The following is a 23060-nucleotide window of genomic DNA, read 5'->3' as shown; positions in this document are numbered from 1 at the left end:
GGAAATGGCTTTGGACGTTCCCTGCTGTGACCTGCAAGCACATGGGAGTGTGTCACGTGAGGCTAACAATGGTAAGAGCATATGGTTCCTGGACTCAGACGCCGAAATGCAAATCCTGTGTTGGGGATCCTGGGGAACAGACCCATCATCTTTGAGTTCCCATGACCCCCACCCCGAACAATGAGTCCTGCAACAGGATCCAGCTGACAACCGTGGTGAGAACTGAGCCGGAACGTGGGAAAGGCTTTTCCCGGCACCCAGCAGGGACTAAACGCAGCACGGACCCTGGTCGCAGGATAGCACGACCTCTAAGACAGAGGTGGTGGGCTCCTTCCTTTCCTCCATCCCTGCCCCCCTTCAGGCAACTCTGGGGCTCCCTGGACGCTGCACTATTAGATGGCAATCCTGCTTGTACCACCGCCTCTTCTCAGTATGTTTACAGTATATCTTGCTTAACAGGATGATGCTATATAAATGCCACATGGTGATAAACAAGATGTTTTCCCATGGCTTAGCAACAAGACTAAGGGGTTATTATTAGGTATCTATTGAAGGCAGAAAACAGGAACAGTCTTGACCTAATAAACAACACCTATGGGTTCCCAGACAGGCTGCAACAGAAGTAACAAAAGACCCGCCCACTTGGCCCAAATCCTCAGATGGAAATGCGATGGGGAATCTACAGGTCAGGTTCCCATATCATCAGGGGCTTGGATTCTGTTCTGCCTGCACTGCCTGTGGCCAGTCTGGCTGGGGATTCTTATTACAACGGATGAGGATGGACTAGAGATTTCTGAGACTTTAGATAGCTGTGTCTTGAAGGCACCAACCTGCTTCTCCCACCCCCCACCCCCTTCTTCCTCCCACGTGTTTCCAAGAGAGATTTTCAAACTGGAGCAGGGGCTTCTGTTTGGGTTGCTTCCTTGTGTAATAATCCCACAGGTTGCGGGGGTATGTGCTGAGGGACTGCTTCTGGCCTGTTTTCCAGAACGATCCAGGACACGGCGGGCCAGGGAGACACCCCACCAGGCGTGTTCCACGGGCGGCAGGGAGAAGGCTTTGTCCACAAAAAACAAAGATAGAAACACAGTGACATAAGACACCACCTCCCTGTCCTTTTGCCATTTTCTTCACACTCATAGTTAGGAAATGGTATTTCTCGACCAAGATCTGACTCTCTGTGCAAAGGAAAGCAAGACTTTATTTTGATTTCCTGCATCTCATATTCTGAGCCCCCCATGAGCTGGCCCTGCCCCTCCAGCTTCATTTAACCCCCCCATTAACTCCTCCCCCAGGAACAGGCAGGAGGTGGTTTCACCACTCTGACCCAAACATCCCCCGTGGCTCTGGCCCCTCTGCCCTTGCTCTGCCTCTTCCTGCCCCTGCCGTGTCCATCGTCCAGGTCTGTTTTAAGTTCCAAGAGAGCCTGGACTCTGTTTTGTGCTTCTTTCCCACACCTTCAGAGGGCTCCATCTGTGCCCACTTTCCGATTGATTTAAAAATGCCTGAGCTGGAGTTCCTGTCGTGGCTGTGGCTCAGTGATAATGAATCCAACTAGTATCCATGAGGATACAGGTTCAACCCCTGGCCTCGCTCAGTGGGTTGAGGATCTGCATTACCATGAGCTGTGGTGTAGGTCGCAGATGTAGCTCAGATCCTGAGTTACTGTGGCTGTGGCATAGGCCGGCAGCTACAGCTCCGATTTGCCCCCTAGCCTGGGAACCTCCATACGCCTCGGGTGTGGCCCTAAAAAGACACACCCCCCCGCAAAAAAAAAGCCCAAGCTTGACCTTTATGTCACTGCTGGGTCATAAAATGATATTTTAGGGCTGGAAGAGACCTCAGTTCTATTGCGCCAACTCCCCCAGCCATGGTCTGTATCCACAGATGCAGTTGCATGAATACTGAAGGAACAAGAGGTTCAAACGCTTCTCTCAAATTCTCACTCTAATGTCAAGGCAGAAGCTGGGGTCCGGGGGAAAGATGAAGGTGAGAATTTTCAATGCTACGTTCTCACACCGCGGAGCACCTTTACTGCCCCATCTTCCTCCGTTACAGTTTGGGGTTTGATTTGCGACCAGCACTAAATCCAGATGGTCCATTTTTCAAATCTATTCCGGCTCAGAGGCATAAAGGTCGACCTTGGAGAGGCAGTCAGTCCTGCGTGCCAAGGGGGTGATGCTGTAATGCGATTATTACCAGCCCTCAGCCAACCTCCCATTTTTCCGTTCAAGTCTACTAACTACTTTTTCCCTTGCATTTGCTTTGCTCTGTAAGGAGAATGTTCCTTTTTATCCAAAGACAAACCAATGACCCTTTGCAAGTCCCATAAGCCATATGTCATCCACAGATTTCCTAATAGGATAATCCATGTGTCATAGGCTATAAAGGAAGTATTTTCCAGCTGCCTAAATGAGGATTAATGAACTGATATTCAGCGAACCTTTGGGGAGATACAAGAAAACCTCTGGAATGGGCAATGGCATCAGAGCCCAAGCAACCTGCACAGTATGCAGTTGTAAATGGCCCTTTCAAATGACTTCTGAGGCTTAATCCTCAAATTTTGGCATGTCTATCCTTTTAGAAAGGTGAAGGTTTAGAAAGCCACACCCCACATGTGAATGAGATCACAGCACCAATCTTTTGGGGGTGAGCTCTAGAAGGAGAAGCCTGTGAAGCTGTGGTTCTGCCTGAGATGATGTAACAGGCACTCATGTGTGGACGTGCCTGTGCAGGACCGAAGACAGGCAGGCAAGTCGACAGGGTTGCTGCTCTGTTCAGCGGGAGGCACTTCCAAAAACATAAATACGTTTTCGGGGAGTTGCCTGGTGGTCTAGTGGTTAGGCGCTGGAACTTTCACTGCTACAGCTCGGGTTCAATCACTGGTCTGGGAATTGAGATCCCGTATCAAGCCACTGCACACTGTGGCCAAAAACAAAAAAACAAAAACAAAACAAAACAAAAAACCCCACCAAAACACACACACACATAATACATGTACACACAGACACATATATATGAATATATGTGAATGAATATATACATTCATCCTGAGGTGCCAAAGTGAACAGTAATGTCACTGCATAGGGTGCTGTGGAGGTTTTTTAGCCACAGAGTGCATGCAGTCTCTGGAAGTCATTCTGCATTCGTACAGAAATACCCCTCCCCCAAAACTCCGTTCACTGCAGAAAAAGGCCTCTCAATAATGAACGGCCGTCTGTTCCACAGAGCACAGGCAAAACATGATAAACCATGTCACACAGCCGTGGCTGTAAACATAGTCCTATGCAAGATTTCTACAACTCCATATAAAGCAAACGCAGGCTATAAACCGCCTGCAGAACATCAGCCAAAAACAGAAAAAAAAACCGCCTTGGGTTTCCTGCAATTAAGCATCGATGTTTTACAGTGCAATTTTATTTATGCCTGAAAAAGGGTAAATAAATAAATATACAGAGGGTCGAACAGACCCCTCCCGTCCTAGGCTTATTCTGCAAATGAACGTCGCCGTCATAAAACCCGTGCCAGCTGGACTCCCTTGTGCTCTGTGGCCCAGGCACTCAAAGCAGGTACATGGCTGAGCACAGACAAAGTAGGGCATTTTCCACCTCCAGCCAGGGATGGTGATTGAACTTTGGCTAACGTTTAAAGATTTCTCTCTCTGTGTTCGAGAAGGGATTAAGAACAGTTGAGCCGGGTGGGGGGGAAGGAACATCTGTTCCCGCCTCGCCCTCGCCGCCACCACGAAAAACACGCACAATGCAGGCGATTCTGCGTCCCCGCTGCTGAGAGCTGCGCTCTCGGGTTAAAAATACCAGCGTGGAGGCTCCTCATTGTCCTGGCGGCTTTTTCTCAAGGCTGCTTGTAAAAGAGGTAGTTTCTGCCGGGCTGAATTCTCTTCCGTCGGCCTAACAATATGAGGAAACAGATTTGCGCAGAAAGATAGCGGATGACAACGCCGCACGCACACCCAATGGAGCCGGTTTCCGAAGCTCTGAAACAGTAGCCAAGAAGTGTTTTATATCTGGGAGTTAAATACATTTTACAGCTGTGTAAAAAAACCAGAGCCATTTTGGGCTGAACATAAACATTCCAGCGTCTGCGAGGTTGTACTTCGGCCGAGCCAGGGGCGGGTTTCTATCAGGCGGGAGGGTTTCGGGCGTGACGCAGGCAGCGCTGGAGAGCCTTCCACCGCAAGTCCTTGCCGTCCAACAGGCAGAACCGCCTTCCAGAAAACCAGGTCTATGTCCATACTCGTCCCCTGGCTACTGAAATAACCTCCTAACGGAGAGACCAGCCCCTAGCCTCTGTGGTCCTCACCACCTGCTGTCTGCTGCCTCATCAACCTTCTCCCAAAGAGCTTCCCTCCGTAACGTCACTCTCCTTGGATCGCATCAGTTACCTCTTCTTAAAAATGGCTCCCCGCTGCCACGTCGAGGAAACACACTCCTTAACCTAGCATTTAAGGCTCTGACAGCGAGGGGCATGCTCTGTGAATGCAATGCACCAAAAACTGCTTTGTAAACCTTCGCTGGTCCCCAAACCACCTCCGTGCTCTCTGGCTCGGTTTGGGGGCTTGGAATCCACAAGCCCCACCCTCTAAGTCTTACCTGCACTCATCCTTAAAAGCCTCCCTCCGACGCTCCTTTCCCCAGGTAATTAATTGCAATTCCATTCCAAGTGTTGCCAAGGAAAAGTGGCTTCTTTCTTTGACCATTATAAACTTAAGGTTCTTAGGTTGGGTTTGGGGTCTGATAGGAGCTTGATTTGCACACCTCTTCCTTTGCAACTAGAGTCTCATCTCCTCAAGCAGTCTTTCTGACTCCCTTTGGATGCCCTGCAGACAGACCTCAGCACTTTCACTGGCTTTCCAGCTATAGTTATGACACCTAGCTCCTTGGTCCTCTTCTACAGAGTTGGTATAACATTTTTTGATGCTTGGCTGATGTGCTAAGGTGGATGCAGATACTTTGGTGTAATTGTTACATGGACTGCAAATCAATCATACTCACTTCCATTGGTATAACGTGTAATTTGGTCAAATAGATTTGCCAGGCATGGAATCTAACCGGAGTGGTCATCTCGGTCTCTTTGCTCGGTCAGGGCAGGAGGGAATTAAATAACATTGTTTGGGAAGAAGCTTGAAACAGTGTCAATGAGCTGATCTAAAAATTCAGCACCATTCTGCCTGCCTAACGGCTAAGGCCCTTGCCCCAGAGAGGCTGCCCCATCTCGGAGTGTGTCCCTGGGCTCGAGCTAGCTCTGGCCCTGCCCAAGCACCACAGAACCCATCCCAGGAGTGGGGATGAGGCTGGGAAATCCTGGGGCGAGAGGCAGAGAGGGCAGAAAACTGTTACGCCCTTAGCAGAACGTGAGTCCTTTCTGGACGGTTTTCCCTCCAAGCGGTATGGGCTCAGCACACCTCTCCCTACACTTGCTCTCCCGCAGCAGTGAAAACCAGAAGTGCTGAGGGAGCTGCGATGTTATTCCTGGCCCAGGGCGAGAGGGAAGTGCCATAAATCTCTCAAGACAGCCTGGGCTTGTGGGATTTCCAGGACCAACCCACCGATTTATGAGGATCAGATCCTTCAGAAAGATATCTCAGTCTCAGATCCTGGGGAAACACATTACTACGTGGGACATTCCCGTCACTCGGGGAAATGCTATTCTTGCAAGGTGCCCCACTTAGTAGATGTGCCTGACGCCCAGGGAAAAGCATCAAAGCAGCCCAGCCCGAATCAGGCCAGTCAGCAAACCTTTAGTTTCAAGATGACTGATCTGGTAAAGCGGCTTGTGGTCCACTGGGCAAAGAGAGAGACGGTGTGGTGTGACGCTGGTTCTGCATCTGGGCAGGAATAGTGCTCAAACGGCCTTCAGGTTTTTTGTATCTGGGCAGGAACAGTGCTCAAATGGCCCTCAGGTCATCAAGACTGGCCTTGGCAGATATGGAACAGAGCAGTGGTTCGCAAGCAATGTCCTTGAACCGTGGACATAGCGGGCTAGCAGCGCTAAAATCACCTGGGTGCTGCGGAAAGCTCCTAAATACTGGCTCTACTCCTGGAACTTGACTCATGAAATCTGACATGGGTCCCAGGAATCCACATATTTTCTTTTGGCTGCACCTACGACACACGGAAGTCCCTGGGCTGGGGCTCGAACCCCAACCACAGCAGTGACAATGCCAGATCCTCCCCGGACTCGCGGAACCACTAGGTAACTCCAGCCTCAAGAATCCACATCTTTAAGATGCTCCTTGGTCACTGGGAAGGTTAGGGAGCTCATGAAGTACAGGGCATCATGACAGAGGTGGTCTGTGCTTTAAGATCAGGTCTTGGTTCTAGAGAGAACTCCTGAGGGTACGCTGCCCTGGAACACCCTCCTCTCTATCCGCCTCCCATGCTCAGGAAGCAGCACCATCCTCCTCTCCGCTGCTCTGCTCAAGAACCCAGGGATCATTCCTCTTTCCCCTTCCAGCTCCTCATCCAGCTCCTCCAGGCTCTACTTCCAAAGAATCCAGAGTCCACTCATGTCCCCTTTCCCCGGTCCCACCACTGCCATCTCTCCTTGCACTGCTGCAATATTCACCCCTAACATTCACTCACCTTTCCAAGGGAGCTTTTAAAAATGTAAAGCCAACCATGACATCCTCCTATTTTTTTTTTTTGTCTTTGGGGCTGCGCCTGCAGCATATGGAGGTTCCCAGGCCAGGGGTCGAATCGGAGTTGTAGCCGCCAGCCTACGCCACAGCCACAGCAATGCCAGATCGGAGCCGCGCCTGTGACCTACACCACAGCTCACGGCAACGCCAGAACCTTAACCCACTGAGCAAGGCCAAGGATCAAACCTGCGTCCTCATGGATGCTCGTCATTGAGCATTCGTTACCATTGAGCCACTATGGGAACTCGACATCCTCCTGTCCAAACCCTCTGATGGCTTCACGTTACACTTACAAAACATGGCAAACGCTTCTCCTCTGGGTTTCCTCCCTCCCCACCAACTGGAACCAGCCATCCTCCTATACCCTCTTCTTTTTCTTCATCTAAGGCGCCTCCAACTCAGTTTAGACATCTTGGTTTCCAAATAGTCTCCTGTGACCCCCATCCCAAGGCTGTGTACACAGCAAGTGTGTTTCTACCAGGGAACCTGGGATTCTCGGCAGATTCCATCACCTGCCTCCCCCCACTGAGTCTCTGTGCTACTTTAGGATGGGGGTTATGCCTTTTGTCTCTGTGCATGTGTTTGGCATGTCACAGGCACTCAAATATTTGTACTGTGTATGAACCAACATACCTCCCAGTTATACCTGAAAAATAATCACTGTAAGAGCAGAGGATGTACTGAGCCCCTCTGAAGGGCACACAAAAGAATCACAGCCGTGCATCAGGCGTCTGAGAGGAGAGCTAGGAGGTGTGGGGTTTGGAAAGGGGCAGACCTGGGTTAAAATCCAGGCACCCGGCGTTCCCATTGTGGCACAGCAGAAACGAATCTGACTAGGAACCATGAAGTTGAGGGTTCGATCCCTGGCCTCGCTCAGTGGGTTAAGGAGCTGGCATTGCCATGAGCGGTGGTGTAGGTCGCAGGCGTGGCTCGCATCCTGCGTTGCTGTAGCTGTGGCGTAGGCCGGCAGCTGTAGCTCTGATTTGACCCCTCGCCTGGGAATCTCCATATGCAGTGGGTGTGGCCCTAAAAAGAAAAAAAGAAAAAAAATCCAGGCACCCCATCATACTGCGTGCCCTCAGGCAAGTTACTTCCCTCTGAACTTGCGGTGTCCATCCCTACGTAAAGTGGGGATGTGAATAAATAACGAGGCTCAGCAAAGCGCCCGGCACACTCTGGGTGTTCAGACCCAGCGACCGACACTGCCAATCTTCCTCCTCCCGGCAGGCACAGCCCAGCCTAACGAGTTGGGACCCGAGGGGCTCGCTTCTATCTGCTTCCGTAACTATTTTTCCCTATAAATCACACCTCTGGATTTGCTTTCCTTCTTAGGTAATCTCTGTTTGAACACTGTTCCTGAAAAACCAACTACACTGGATGTGACAGACCTCAGTCACCTGATGCTGCGTCTACTCTTCAGAGAGGATTTGCCCGGGACTCAGGACACCCCTGCCCTTTCTGTCCCCTCCCTCCAAGGTGCACATTTCTATTTTCAAGTCTCAAGAACGCTTTCGTTGTTCTGGCCGTCGATACTCTGGCTAAGCACCAGCAGTGGTAAGAGCGCTGGAGGAGAAATCTGGACCCCTTTCATCTCTCTCCGGGTAAAGCTCTGCCAGCCTAGTTTCTGCAAATGCCAAGGAGTAAAGCGCTTTTATCTCACTAATTAATAATTAGCTTTGGCAAGCAAGAAAGTAAAAGGCACAGTTGGCTCGTTGTCAAAAATAAATTGCACAAATAAAATCCAGGCTTGTCCAGGGTTTCAAAGACCAGGGGAAGGCAAGGCTGTGGCGATTCCAACACAGCAGAGATGGTGAGCGGGGTGTCTTCCTGGGGATGATGGAGGTGGCGAGGGGGCACTTCCGTCCCTCTTCCCGGGGAGGGGTCTGCGGGCTGGTGTGAAAGGCGGGTTTCCACAATGAGCACTCTATACTGAAAAATCCTCTACGACTAGAGGCAGGCTTTTCTATGACTGCTCTGTAGGCTGGAAATCCCAGCTAGTGATGACTTTATGGGTTTGCACGGTCTAGACAAGAGGGCTACTCTTTGGCGAAATTGCTCCTGGGGGAGGCCACCGCGAAAATTCCCATCCAGCTAATTACCCTGCAGAGGGCAGGCTACCGGGAGGGCGCTAGACCCTGGCAGGGGCTGCGGTTGGAAAGCCATACTCCCAGCTTTATCGCTGCCTGCGTTTATTTTCTGCCCTGTCAAAACAAGGACAGGAAAGGGGGACCAAGAGTGCCAGGGAGGAAAATCAACTCAAGGTAGTGGGGAAGATGAAAAACCGAAGGCTGCCCCGAGCTCCGGCGGGGAGGCCTGGGCCGTGGCCGAGGATGGGGAGAAGCGACCGCCTCTCTGCCTTGTATTTTCTACATCCGTGACTTCAGCTTTCTCGGTACCTTGAGTCGTTAGAAGCGAGCAGGTAGAGACACAATGGTCTGAGCAGTGAGTGGGGGTAAAACGCCTCCAAAAATATCAGAGCGTCACCGTGCTAGGACCCCAGAGAAACGTGCCACTATTTTCAGCTCGGGTTTTACAGGACCCATAGAGGTCGGTGGCAGTACCTGTTCCTTCAATACTTGGAAGAAATCATTTTCACCCACCCCAGGACGGAGCCAAGAGCAAACGCCTGTCTGGGAAGCCTTGGGTGCTGCTTAGCTGACTCTGTGGGAGGGGAAAACGGCCTTTAGGGAGTTCCCGTTGTGGCTCAGTGGTAATGAACCTGACCAGTATCCATGAGGACGCAGGTTCGATCCTTGACCTCACTCTGTGGGTTAAGGATATGGCGTTGCCATGAGCTGCGGAGTAGGTCGCAGATGTGGCTGGGATCCCAAGTGGCTGTGGTGCAGGCCGGCAGCTGCAGCTCCAATCTGAACCCTAGCCCGGGGAACCTCCATATGCCCTGGGTGCAGCCCTAAAAAGACAGGGAAAAAAAAAAAAAAAAGAAAAGAAAAGAAAGAAAAGGGCCTTCAGAGAAGGGAAGTCCAGCCTGCACTCCTCAAGGGTCACGGCCAAATGCAAAACATTTCTGGGGCAGATCGTCTCCAGAGGCCCTTCCAGAGCACACCTGCCCCACACAGGCGTCCTTTGCTATATGTATGTATCTGCTCTCACCTTATCTTGCACTAACCCACAGTTTTCTCCCTGGCACCTTTGTCATGACAGTTTCTTCTCTTTTCCCTTGAGCTCCCCCCAGGGTGCAGACTGTATCTTTCCCCACCTTTACTCCAGTCTGATGCACCTACTGCCGGCCTTGCTTGCTAAGTGCTGTTCCTGCCTCTGATGGATCATTGATCAAACCAAGAGAAATCTCCACCCGCCAAAAAGCACACTGAAAAATAGATACTGTTCTTCCTCTCTGCGGTCAAGCTCTAGCGAAGGACCTCGTACTCTTTCCGAGGATGGGGAGTCTAGGAACATTCCAGGATCCACAGGCTCAGAAGGAACTGTATGGCTCTGGGGTGACGAGGTCTCGTGAATGAAGAACTGTGACTATAACCAACTGATGATGAGGACACACTCAGTATGTTGCAGAGGCTGCAGCAGGACTGAAGGAATAAGCACTAGAACGGGAATCAGGAAGGCTGGGTTTTGTCTTGACCCCCATTTGGCCACATGACCTTGGGCCTGACACCGCGCTTGTATGAAGGGGTGCGTTGCGAGCACTGGCTTTCAAATTTTCTGACTATGAGCCAATAAAAAAAAGACATTTTATATTACAACGCAGAAAATCAAACACACACACACGAAACTAAAAATTTCCTCCGACAGTGTTTATCCTTCCTAAGAGTGAAGCACTTCTCCTTTCTACGTCTTCCTGTATTTTATAGAATGCTGGTCCTAACTTACAAATGACTGTAGCCAAGAAGCTCTCGACACATGTTTCTGGTTCTAAAACTCAACAGTGTAAAGATCTGATGCTATTTTATGCCATGTGGTTTTTCCTCTGTTGCCTCCTTTCATCAGGAGGAGTTTAGGGCAGTCATGCGCCTCCTGAATCCAGGGGGGTTAAGGGACAAGGACTTGTATGATGACACCACTGTGCCACCTGCCAGTCTCCCGTGGGGTGGAGAACGGGGTGGGGGTGGGGGCTGCTGACAGTCACTTTTTTTTTTTTTTTGTCTTTTGTTGTTGTTGTTGCTATTTCTTGGGCCGCTCCCACGGCATATGGAGGTTCCCAGGCTAGGGGTCCAATCGGAGCTGTAGCCACTGGCCCAGGCCAGAGCCACAGCAACGCGGGATCCGAGCCGCGTCTGCAACCTACACCACAGCTCACGGCAACGCCGGATCATTAACCCACTGAGCAAGGGCAGGGACCGAACCCGAAACCTCATGGTTCCTAGTCGGATTCATTAACCACTGCGCCACGATGGGAACTCCTGACAGTCACTTTAAAGAGAACAGAAAGTGGAACTGACCCCTCTCATCCAAGTCACAGAATCTCTGTTCTTTCTAGGCAACACATACTAAAATGATTTGAGGCCTCCACAGTCTTAAAACATTTATTTGTATCAATTCATCAGTTTCCCAGTCTTTTAACTATTCTTTTTTTTTTTTTTTCCTTCTTTTTTGGCTGCCCTGTGCCACATGGCGTTGCCAGGCCAAGCATCAGATCCGAGCCGCAGTTGTGACCTACGCCGCAGCTGAGAATGCCAGATCCTTAACCCACTGTGCTGGGCCGGGGATCGAGCCTGCGTTCCAGCACTCCCAGGACACCACTGATCCCGTTGCGCCACAGCGGGAACTCTTCTTACGACTATTCTAAGCACATCTGCGCTGAACACAGAAGCCCGTGGAGATGGACACGGCCCAGCAATACTGCGGCTTCATCACTGCATCAGGTGAGGCCGTTCAGAGTATTTCCCAGACCTGCACTGTGCGTTGGTTTTCCTCCCAATCCTATTTTCACACTGACCTGGATCCCCTCGGGCCAGGCTGGAGAGTAAGGCCGATCTCCGAGAACCCCTCCGCCCTCTGTGAGTTTACCGGACCGCCTGTGTGTCGTCCTTCCTGGGAGACTGAGCGGGGAAACATCCACCCAGCATCAGGGGCACGTTCAGGGCTCCAGGATGGAGCCAGTGAACTGGCCCACGTGGGAATCAAACCTGGGACCTCAGGGTTAGTCACCCTGGGCTCTGGCGCCCTGACTGAGTCCTGGGGCTCCAGTGGCTAAAGGACCACGACTTGCTACCAGTCTGCGAAGAAGCGGCATGCAGCAGGGATCCTGTTTAGTATTTTGCTCTGTCAAGGAGAAGAACCAGCAACTGTTAACTAGGCACCTAAGGAACAGTGTGGTTTATGAGGTTAATAAATGCAGGCCACTCAGAATACTTTCTAGATAAGAGCCTGACAGCAGGTGGAAGGAGCCCCAAATCACCATCTTTTGGAAGATGACAAAAGAGGCCAAAGTCTGGAGCATGTGCATCCGTCCACTTTTCAGCCTTGTCATCTTTCCAAAATACGCTATTATGTAATAGAAAACACAGACGACGTGAACAGAAATTCTAGGAGGCTGTGAGATGCTATTTTTAAGTAGGCACAGCTACCATGAAAATGAAGCCACTTTCAGGTTTATATATAGCGTAACTCATTTTCCAGTTTGCCCTTGCTTGACAGAATTAAAACGACAACGTCCATCAGCATGCCACAGTTACAGCTTTAGCTAAAGGGCTCCCACATGGCAAAGGACAAGTTTTCTAGTCTTGGCAAACCTTCCTCTTTTGATGCTGCCAGAAAATAGATCTTTGTTGTGAGGCAAAAAAAAAAAAAAAAGAGGAAAAGGCCTTTTTTGGAATATTTATGACTTATTCATTCTAGGAAACGCAGCCCCATAGATTATTTACAAATGTGTTAACTGGATTCTACTAAACTTTTAATTTGCTATTTACTTGCCAAGAACTATGTATTAGTTACCAATGGTGTATTTATGTTCCTGTAATGCATGCTTATTATATAGTTATTCCAGAAACTCCAATTTATTAAAACATTTTTTTTAAATCCCAATTTTTATATTTGCAGTTACTTCATAATTTTAATTTTATGGTTCTAGTTTCCAAAAGGGGCTTATTCATCTCCCCAGGAAAAAAAAAAAACCCTCTAGGCTGAGGTGTTTTGTCCACAGGTGGTGCTCGGAACCCACCTCGCCTGTCACAAGCATCTCCAGGCAGGCGCCCTCTGGCAGGTCGCTCACAACTGAGTTGTAACATTTTAATTATATGCTTTTAAAAGTTAATCATTTGTCAAGTTTTGTTAGTTTTATAAAAATAATTTTCCTTTAGGTACAGCATAGCATATTTGAAGTTACATGTAAGTGTATTGCTAAAACCAAGTGGCTCTAATTAAACATTTTTTTCAAAGACTGTTTCCTTTCAATGGCAGCGAAATACTGTTCCTAGCATCTGGGTGCTCTGCCAAGATGCACTTCATCGAGGTGAACTTTAGGGAGACGTTCCACACGATGATGGCATAGAACTTTATGCAAAGTTCTTACATTAGAAAGGGGCCATTTAAGGGGGTCATTTGGGGGCCTGTCAAGATACAGCATCATAAGAGTGTTTCAAAAGCATCATCGTAAATCGACCGGCTGGCACTGGTCCTGGTAAGTGCCTGAGGCTTAGAGTTCAGCCTGGGTAACACCAACTGTACATTTCTGCCTGGCGGACAGTAACGAGAAAAGCACGTCGAGGTCCTCTCCGCCCTGGTATTTAAGATTCTGTGCAACTGTGTTCACGTCAAACACCGTGATGAGGATTTTAACGAGGATCCAGTTACACAGCATGTGGAGAGTATGAAATACCTCATGGAAAGTACTATCTTCACTGTTTGCTATAAGAGAAATCTGCTTTACATGTATTTTTTTCTTGCTACTTGAAAACTATGGTCATTTAAAAAATACTTCCATTTGAAAACTAAGAATCCTCCCAGACCCAGGCTACAGAGAGAGATTTTAGCCGGTAGGCAATGACAGGTGCCATCCAGCTATTTTCTTCAAAATTACTTTGACAAGAGGAAAAGCGGTTTCCCTGGAAGTGACTTGTTCTTGGGCCTGGCAGCATCTGGAACACCCTGGCCGTCTTTTTTGCCTTTAGGGAGGAAAAAAAGTAATGATCGGGTTTCTAGGTAGAAAACACTGCAAGCACATCATGTCATTATTGGGTCTTGAATTCCTATACTCTTGTCTCCCAACCAACTTTGGTTTCTCAGGGGGTGATTTTCTGTGTGTGTGTTTCCATACTAAAGAGAGCCTGAATTGGCTAGGTTTTTTAAAAAAATCATTGCTTATTCAGTCTGGTGAAGTATGAAACACTCTTTGATCTGATGAGATCAAGCCAACTCACTGGTGCTTTGATGCATATAAATTAACACCAGCAGCCCACTTTCCGAGGAGGAGCTGTTTGAATTTTGCGGCAAGGGGCTAGAGATGCATGGCCAGCAACATTTCTGCCCCCGGCACCAGAAAGGCTCCAGGAGTCTGCTGCTCTCTTCCTGTCAGATACCTCCTTGCTGTTAGTGCTTTTCCAAGGACTCTGGACAAAGCCCTGGGACAGAAGCAGGGAGATTCTGTACCTGGACTGTCTTTTTAGTAAGAACAAATTAGCTGAAGGCGTTTTCATTTTTCTGCAGATTCTGTCTTTAATGCTGTGCAGCTGGGGGCGCCTGGGGATCCTTTTATTGTTAAAAGTAGACCCACATGGAAAAGACATTAAAATAAGTTTGCTGCTGTGATACCCAGGAAGATGAAAGGGCTTCTCTGATTTTAATATGCTGTGTTTTAGACGGGAGGAAAAGGGTTCTTTGGAAACATACATTTGGCTGGGCTCTGAATTCATCAGGTGTTAAATCCCCGTCACCTTCACAGCCGAGGTGCAGGGCAGCGCTGAGCGTCTGCTTGTTTGTTTTCAGTGGAATCCGCATGGTTTCCCATGCTTACAACATGGGGCTCTTTTTAGCACTCATATTTCAGTTCTGGTACTTGCTTCCAGAGGAAAATTAGTGAGACGTGTGCAGTGACGGGTGTTGGCATAAGAACAAGCTCTGGACCCTTAGCTGAAAAAGACTGCATTCTTTGGGGGGGTAGGAGGTGTGCCCTTTAAAATAACTTTATCTTGTGATCTTTTTTGATATTTTTGGGCCAGTGCAGAGACCCTGCTGGGACAAAGAAAGAGCAACAGCGACCGAGAGCCAAGACAACGCCATGGACTGTGTTTCCAGCACCAGGTGAAAAATGACGTAAAGCCCATCAGGATTTCTTGTGGGAACTCCAACAGTGGACATGTTATTTTTATTGAAGTTGATTAAACCACAACACTCTAACATTAGAACTAGAGATGAAATTCAGGTTTGCAGCTAAATGTACACGGTTGAGCACAGCATGGCTAAAATGGTAGGTCTCAAAATATTTTCAGTAGAAGATAAACTACTGATGCCTTTCAGTTACTGCAAGGATTAAATCTGAGCAGAAGCTGCTATTAAGTGGCTGCCCATTACAAAAACGGGGTTTATTGGGAGTTGCACAGGATGGGCTCAACACACGCTGAAACTGGGCGGCTTTAATTTTCCTTCCTGTAAACATCTCACTTTGTTATCTCACGGAAAGCAAAGGATTTTGGATCTCGGAAGACCCAGAGGCTATAATTTTCTACCAGGACCATGTTCAGTCACTAACCAATTCTAACTGTGTCTTGAGACCAAGTGTTTGGCAACCGGCTCTTCTTAATTTGGTAAGTGTAGCAATTGTTTTACTTGGCCGTGCTGTTGTTTCTGCAGAGTTGTGAAGCTGGGAATGAAGGATTCTGCTTACTGTCTTTCTTCAACAGAGAGGAAATTCCATAGATTTTCTTCCTCTAACTACTGTATTTACTTCCTTTGTGCTTAAATGGCTTGTTTACAGCAGAGCAAATGTCTTTGCTCCTTTGAGGAGGTGACTGGAAATTGTGGGCTCCTGTTCTCCATTTCTGCCTGAGCCAATAAATTGTTTTCAAATACCTACAGGGCAATGCACAGCTGTTAAGTGTATAATTTAATGAGTTTGACAGACCTTTGTGTAACCAACATCTCAATCAAGATATGGATGATACAAATTCCCATCATGGCTCAGTGGTTAATGAACCCAACGAACATCCATGAGGACTCAGGTTCGATCCCTGGCCTTGCTCAGTGGGTTAAGGATCTGGCGCTGCCGCGAGCTGTGGTGTAGGTCGCAGATGCGGCTCAGATCCCGAGTTGCTATGGCTGTGGTGTAGGCTGGCAGCTACAGCTCTGATTCGACCCCTAGCCCGGGAACCTCCATATGCCACAGGCATGGCCCCAAAAAAGACAAAAAACAAACAAAAGATACGGACTATATTCATCATTGCAGAAAGTTCTCTTGTGCACGCCCCTTCCCCCACTCCCCAAGTTGAATGCAGTTCAGATTCCATCACTACGGATCAGCAGCCTATACTTGAATTTCACATGTACTCTTTTGTGTCTGAGACTCATCCCCATAGTTTTATTTTGTGTGTGTATAATCATACTTTGTTCTTTTTTATTGCTGAATAGTACTCCAGTGTATGGATCAAGGACTGTTTATCCATGTACCTGGACCACTTAATAGTTTGGGCTACTGCACATAAAGCGGCCCTGCACATCCTGTACCTGGTCTTTCGTGGACACTCGGATCCACCCCACTTGGGTACATACTGAGAGTGGAACTGCTCAGCCAGTATCACTTTGGTTTTGAAGCTCTGGAGAATCTATGTGACCTCTGTGGATCTTGCTCTCCTGGTCTGGGGATGGGGAACAGTGACATCTGATGCCCTCTCTGCTCAGAGCAGCTTTGAGGATGTTTCCTGCCCTTCACAGGAAAGAGGGCAGGGAATCTCCCACACGCTGTGGTCAAACTCATCTGGTCCTGAAGCCCTTCAGATGCCCTTTACGTAGCTCTGAGACTTTGAGCTATCACCCCAGTGAGACACTAGTGGGACATGGGACAGAGAGGGTGGGACTAAGGGGTGCCCCCTTGCCCATGACGGTGCTTGGGCCTGCGTGGGCGCCTCCAATTCGAGGGGACAGAGCTTGCTGATGGCTATGTGCATCTGTCAGAAACATCCAATGTCCCATTTTCTCTGTGCTCTGAATTTCCACAATTAAAAGGGTTATTACTGCTACCTTTACTAAAATTATAAGACAAGCTATAAAAATTTATAAACCTGCTAACTCTTTGCTTCCACCATGCTTGGTTATAAAATGGCTATCTGAAATGCTCCTGTACTTCTGATAACAAAAAGTGTCATTTTTGTTCTCTGCTATGGGTCCCCCATCCCTTCTGCTAGAAGATGTGCCCATGCTCAGAGCAGATCAGTAGCAAACACCACCTGCAATGCACACTCCTGGAACCAGCCCTCTCTGAGGTTAGTGTGGACCTGAAATAAACATGCATAAGCAGTCCTGGCCGGGGCTGGTGCAATACAGCTGTCCAAAAGGGCAGGATTCAGTTAAGAGCAAAAACTGTTTTCCTTGTTTTCTTTTTTTGTCTTTTGTCTTTTGTTGTTGTTGTTGCTATTTCTTGGGCCGCTCCTGCGGCATATGGAGGCTCCCAGGCTAGGGGTCGAATCGGAGCTGGAGCCACCGGCCTACGCCAGAGCCACAGCAACGCGGGATCCAAGCCGCATCTGCAACCTACACCACAGCTCACGGCAACGCCGGATCGTTAACCCACTGAGCAAGGGCAGGGACCGAACCCGCAACCTCATGGTTCCTAGTCGGATTCGCCAACCACTGCGCCACGACGGGAACTCCTGTTTTCCTTGTTTTCAACGTGCTATAAAAGCCACATCAAGAAGCCCTGACAACTTGACCATTTCCACCAGTAACCCTGGAGGTTCCTGAACACAATGAGTGTCCTGATGCAGAGCAGGGCTCTCCCAGCTAATGTCCTTTCTTTTTTTGGGGGGTGCACACTCACAGCATGTGGAAGTTCCAGGGCCAGGAATCGAACCTGTGCCACAGCAGTGACAACATTGAATCCTCAACCCGCTGAGCCACCAGGGAACTGCCTAATATCTTTTCTGAACTAGAGATTTAAGGAGAGAGTGTTAACACAGGAGTTGTTTCCATCTTAATCCTGGTTTTTTTTTTTGGCGGGGGGGGGGGTGGTGCCGCACCTGCAGCATATGGAAGTTCCCAGCCTAGGGGTCAAATCAGAGCTGTAGCCTCTGGCCTACGCCACAGTCACAGCAATGCCAGATCCGAGCTGCATCTGCAACCTACACCACAGCTCATGGCAATGCCAGATCTTTTAACCCACTGAGTGAGGCCAGGGATCAAACTCACGTCCTCATGGATACTAGTTGGATTCGTTACTTGCTGAGCCATAGTGGGAACTCCCCTATTTTTAACTTGTTAATCTTGATGGGGAGGAAGGCCCTGCCACCAACGTATACTTGAGGAAATGAGGCTTGCAAGGGCTTAAGGCCATCCATCTCTCCAGCAGTAGAACCAAGGTTTGAATCCAGATCCCTGATGCCAAAAGCTCTCATCACTTTACCTCTATGTTCCCAGGGTTTCAGAAGGTGACCCAGAAAGCTCTAGGTTAAGCAACACCTTCGGGTAACATACCTAGGTCTGTTTACGAATTCCCTAGGCTGACACTCCATAACGATCATGCTCTAAACTCATTTGCCCCAAGTCACTTTCCCACTGATCTCACCTTATTCCACCTCCTTTGAAATTTACTTTTGCCTTACAATTTCTAAGACATGCAGTGCTTATAACTGACCTAAAACAGTACAGAAAGAAGGACTCTGTGTGTATGGCCATCTTGCTTAACTAATCGTCCATGCCAGTAATTCAGTCCATCTGTTTCTATGTCATGTTCATTAAGTGTCTTTCCTACACATGCATAACTTGCATGTACTAAGAGATGTAAGTTCTAACCCATAAGGGCTATGCCTTTTGCTCTTTTGTATTCCCAGGACCTGGAACAGTGACCATAACACAGCAGTTGCTCTAGAAACTATGTGAAATGAGAAGGTACCCAATCCTCACGCTGTGGGAAACTGGTGACTCACTTGGGAACCACGGAACAAGGGCACATTTTTATCATTCAAAGGAGCCGCTATTTCTTTTCTTTCTAAAGTGGGGTTAATACATGGTAGGTGGGAATGCTCTTGTGTACTATAAAGTGCTATAAAGATATTATTATTACGGATCACCACTGATTTGATCGTTTTCTTCAAGTCAAGAAAATGTTTTGTTGGGGAAGGTCTCTGATGAGTTGAGGAAAAAGAACTGAAACACTGTTTTGTTGTTGCCACCCTTACCCTAAACAACACTTTGGGTGGTAAGAGGAGATTAAAAACAAGTAGGCACAGAGGATGGTGGGGAAGGAAGTAAAATTAGCTACAAGACTGGACCATGATACTCAGGAAGCAGGGTAAAGGTTACACAAGTCAATCAATGAAGAAGATGAAAGGGCAGTGATGAGAACAAAGCAGTAGGTAAGCAAATAAGCAAACAAATCACAGGCCAGGAAAGGGTGTGTTCGTGACCCTGAATATAATGTGAGCCAGAAAATCCAGAAACATGAAGTCATTCTCCAACTTAAGACAGTACGTACAGTCACGTGAAAAGGGAAATGCAGATCAAGGCCATTTGCTCAATGGGAGGACTTCAGGGAAGAATGTTTTTTTGGCATCATCCAGATATTCAACTCTTTAGGGCAGAATCCATTAGAAATACCAAACCACGGCCTATGTATAAATAGGTCACAAAATTCGGTCAGGCTAATTTGCAGCAATGAGGATGGACCTACAGATTATCACACCAAGTGAAGTAAGTCAGAGAAAGACAAATATCATGTGATATCACTTATATGTGGAATCTTAAAAATATGATACAAATAAGCTTATTATTATTTTTTTTTTTGGTCTTTTTGGCATTTTTTTGGTCCGTTCCCGCAGCACATGGAGATTCCCAGGCTAGGGGTCGAATCGGAGCTGGAGCCACCGGCACAGGCCACAGCCACAGCAACGCGGGATCCGAGCCACATCTGCAACCTACTCCACAGCTCACGGCAACGCTGGATCCTTAACCCACTGAGCAAGGCCAGGGATCGAACCTGCAACCTCATGGTTCCTAGTCGGATTCTTTAACCACCGAGCCATGACGGGAGCTCCACAAATAAGCTTATTTACAACACAAAACAGACTCACAGACTTTAAAAACAAGCTTCTGGTAACCAAAGGGGACGTGGGGGAGGGATGGACTGGAGGTTTGAAATTAGCATATGTACACTATTGCACATGGATGGATGGTCAGTGGCGACCTGCTGTAGCGCACAGGGAGCTCTACTCAATATTCTGATACAACCTATATGGGAATGGATACGTGCGGATGTATAACTATCCCCTTGCTGCACAGCAGAAATTAACAGGACCTTGTAAATCAACTCTACTTCAACAAAATTAAAAAAAAAAAAAAACACCTTCATTCGGTCTAAAATATTTAGCTTTTCTCATTTTCCACCATTAAATAAGATGGGGTTGATCTCGCTGGGGTTTTTCCTTCTGTTTCATTCTTCTCTTTTGGGTGAGTAGGTGAAGTCATGCTAATTTAGATCTTACTTTAATTATCCTTTTTCCCTCTCTGATTTTTTGCCTTTAGTAAGCATGTTTATTTCGCTTTCTAAAAAGAAATGGATGGGGAAGAGTTTAACCTCAGCTCCATTTGGACAAAGCCTCTAAATGTCAAGCAAAATGCTATCAGTTCCTATAGAACGACCTCAGTTTTGTATGTCTGTAACGGCAGAGTAATTTCCACCCCGAGGGGAAAAATTAATACCTTACTTTTAAAAACGATTTGCTGTTTATTATTAACTAACTCCCGAGGACTTCAAAATGCTATCATCGGAGCAACTTATTGCCAAGGCACTAAAGGAATGTTCAAGTCCTCCTATAAGGCCAAATAATAGGAGAGATTGGAATATGAAATGAAATAACACAATGAAGACACTTAAATTATGCAGGCATAGATACAGTCTGACTTTATGGTCATTACAGGCTGCCTAAACAAGAAAACAAACAAAAGAAATGGTTTAATTTCCTTTGGTACCTTTCTCTGGTTTAATACTTGAAATTTTTCCCCAGAGCGGGCCAAAATATACATGCAAATATTTTCCAGGAGAGACTCTGCAGTGCTATTATAACCAGAAATCCAGCCAACTCTTTCCATGGCTTCTCCATTAAGACATAAGCAAGCATCTGTTCAGTCTCATTGGACTCATCTCTGGAGCCTTAGCAAGTAGACAGTAACCGTTCTCCACGCAAGGTGGAAGTAGGTTAACCCAGGCAAGAAAACACACAGCTACGACAACAAGATCGGTCACATTTAAAAACAGTGGTTTCCCAGCTCTGGCTGTAGGTCAGAATTACCTAGAGAAAGCTTTGAAAAACTCCTAATGCCCAAACCACCGACTTGATCAGGGTCTCTGGAGTAGAGCCCAGGCCAAGGTAGGTTTACAGCTTCCTTAGGAGACCTCAATCTTCAGCCTAATTGAGAGCCACTGTTTTAAGAGATCCAGGGGGCAAACATGGGGATGAAAAAAGAAAGAAGAAAAATTCCTTTCTTAACTAAGCCACAGGCTTAACCAAAACAACCTGCTTGCTAGCAGTGGATGCAGAGCTAAGCTAGGCCTTTCCTACAATGACCTCATGCTTCCCCCCCATCCCCAATGTCACTTAAATTAATTTGAAAGAAAGAAATGCATTAATCTCCTTTTTTGGAGGAAGAGGAGGTCAGTAATTCTGTATATATCTTTAGCTTGTAAGTCCCGAAGAGTTGTCTTAGCTACAAAAATAATACAGGATAATTTTTAGAAAACAGGAAAAAAAAAAAAAAGAGAGAGAAAGGAGAAAATAACACCCATCTTCCCATCATATTAAGATAACCACAGTTAAATTTTAGGCCGTGAAAAATACAATTGGGATCATACTGCACATAGAGTTTTGTAATGCGATTTTTTTTTCATTGAATAACCTAATGTGGAAGCCTCTCCCTGTCATGACACTGTTGCGAATGGCTGCAAAGCAATCCAGGATTGGGGCCACGATCCCTTGAACTACAGACTAAGATTAGTTTTATAAATACCGGAAGGAAAACATAGTGGTAGAACAGCAACGTGGGGAGGAGAGAAGTCCTACAGGGAGCATCTGCCAGCTGCACTGGTGTAAGAACACCTACCATGGCCAGTTTCAAGTGGAGCTTTTACGAACTGGTTTGCAAGCTTGCACATTTACCAACTGGCTGCCTCAGCTCAGCTCCAACCCATCCTTAAAGAAAACTTTGACTAAACTGATGATGTTTTTCAGTCCTGACCCACTCTCTGAAATGTTGGAGGGGGTAACAGGGGGAGTTATTTGGCAGGAAGGTGAGCCACAGTTCCAGTATCTTAACATATTTTTATATTTTCGGTTTGGAAGTGTCAAGTCAGTAACTGGGGCAGCTAAATGGCTTAAGGTCTAATGAGAATGTGTTTGTATTTGGCTGCACCTGCGGCACATGGAGGTCCCCGGGCTAGGGGTCAAACCTACGCCACAGCAGTGACAATGCCAGATCCTTAACCTACTGTGCCACAGGAGAATTAATGAGAAATTTTTTAAAGGTGTTAATGTAATAATAATTAATGTGGAAAGAAAGTTTGAGTACACTGGGAAGACTACATTTTTGGAAGTGTCAGACATGGGGCTTTGTGTAAGTTAACCTTATTAAGCCTCTATCTCTTTAATCTGTATGTAGGAATTAATAATGTCTCAGTGGGGCTGGTGTTAGGATTAATTAATCACATATAAAGCTTACAGTAAGCATATATAATAAAAAAATGTAATGTGCCTTTTCTTCTTAGCAATTATACTCTATATATTATTCTTTTTTTTTTTGTCTTTTTGCCATTTCTAGGGCCGCTTCCTGCAGCATATGGAGGTTCCCAGGCTAGGGGTCTAATTGGAGCTGGAGCTGCCGGCCTACGCCAGAGCCACAGCAACGAGGGATCTGAGCCATGTCTGCAACCTACACCACAGCTCACAGCAACGCTGGATCCTTAACCCACTGAGCAAGGCCAGGGATCGAACCCGCAACCTCATGGTTCCTAGTCGGATTCGTTAACCACTGAGCCACGATGGGAACTCCAATATTATTCTTTTTAAAGGAGAATGATTATGAATTGTTCTAACACTTTATTTTCAGGGAATTTAATCACGTTTATCTTTAAATTCTGTATCTTTATGATTTAAATCAGTGGTTGGTTTCCTGTCGTGGCGCAGCAGAAACAAATCCAATGAGGAACCATGAGGTTGCAGATTCAATTCCTGGCCTTGCTCAGTGGGTTAAGGTCTGGCATCGCCGTGAACTGTGGTATAGGTCGCAGATG

At 47.3% G+C, this 23060-nt stretch overlaps 1 protein-coding gene and 1 long non-coding RNA gene across 9 annotated transcripts in view; one reads left to right on the top strand and one right to left on the bottom strand.

Moving 5' to 3' along the window:
* The window catches only part of JAZF1 (JAZF zinc finger 1), a 338636-nt gene that overhangs the window by 24979 nt on the left and 290597 nt on the right, over nt 1-23060 (bottom strand). Inside the window, exon 4 of one of the 7 annotated variants that reach the window (XR_014833151.1) lies at nt 18894-22738. The gene's annotated coding sequence lies outside the window, so the exon portion shown is untranslated. 7 annotated transcript variants of the gene reach the window in all.
* Nucleotides 8420-18845, top strand: LOC146395055 (uncharacterized). 2 transcript variants are annotated; one of them, XR_014834068.1, is made up of 5 exons: nt 8420-8468; nt 9852-10306; nt 11256-11496; nt 14791-15375; nt 18610-18845. It is a non-coding gene; the product is annotated as an uncharacterized LOC146395055 (long non-coding RNA). The 2 variants fall into 2 exon arrangements; XR_014834067.1 differs by having other exon boundaries at nt 9842-10306; nt 14791-17046.

This window comes from Sus scrofa, chromosome 18 (assembly GCF_054392235.1).
Source record: "Sus scrofa isolate SSC_HxYL_T2T_F1_AM1 chromosome 18, Sscrofa_HxYL_maternal_Yorkshire_Landrace_v2.0, whole genome shotgun sequence".
Taxonomy (NCBI): domain Eukaryota; kingdom Metazoa; phylum Chordata; class Mammalia; order Artiodactyla; family Suidae; genus Sus; species Sus scrofa.
Note: the sequence above shows the minus strand (reverse complement) of the source record. Positions and strands in the feature narration are given on the sequence as shown.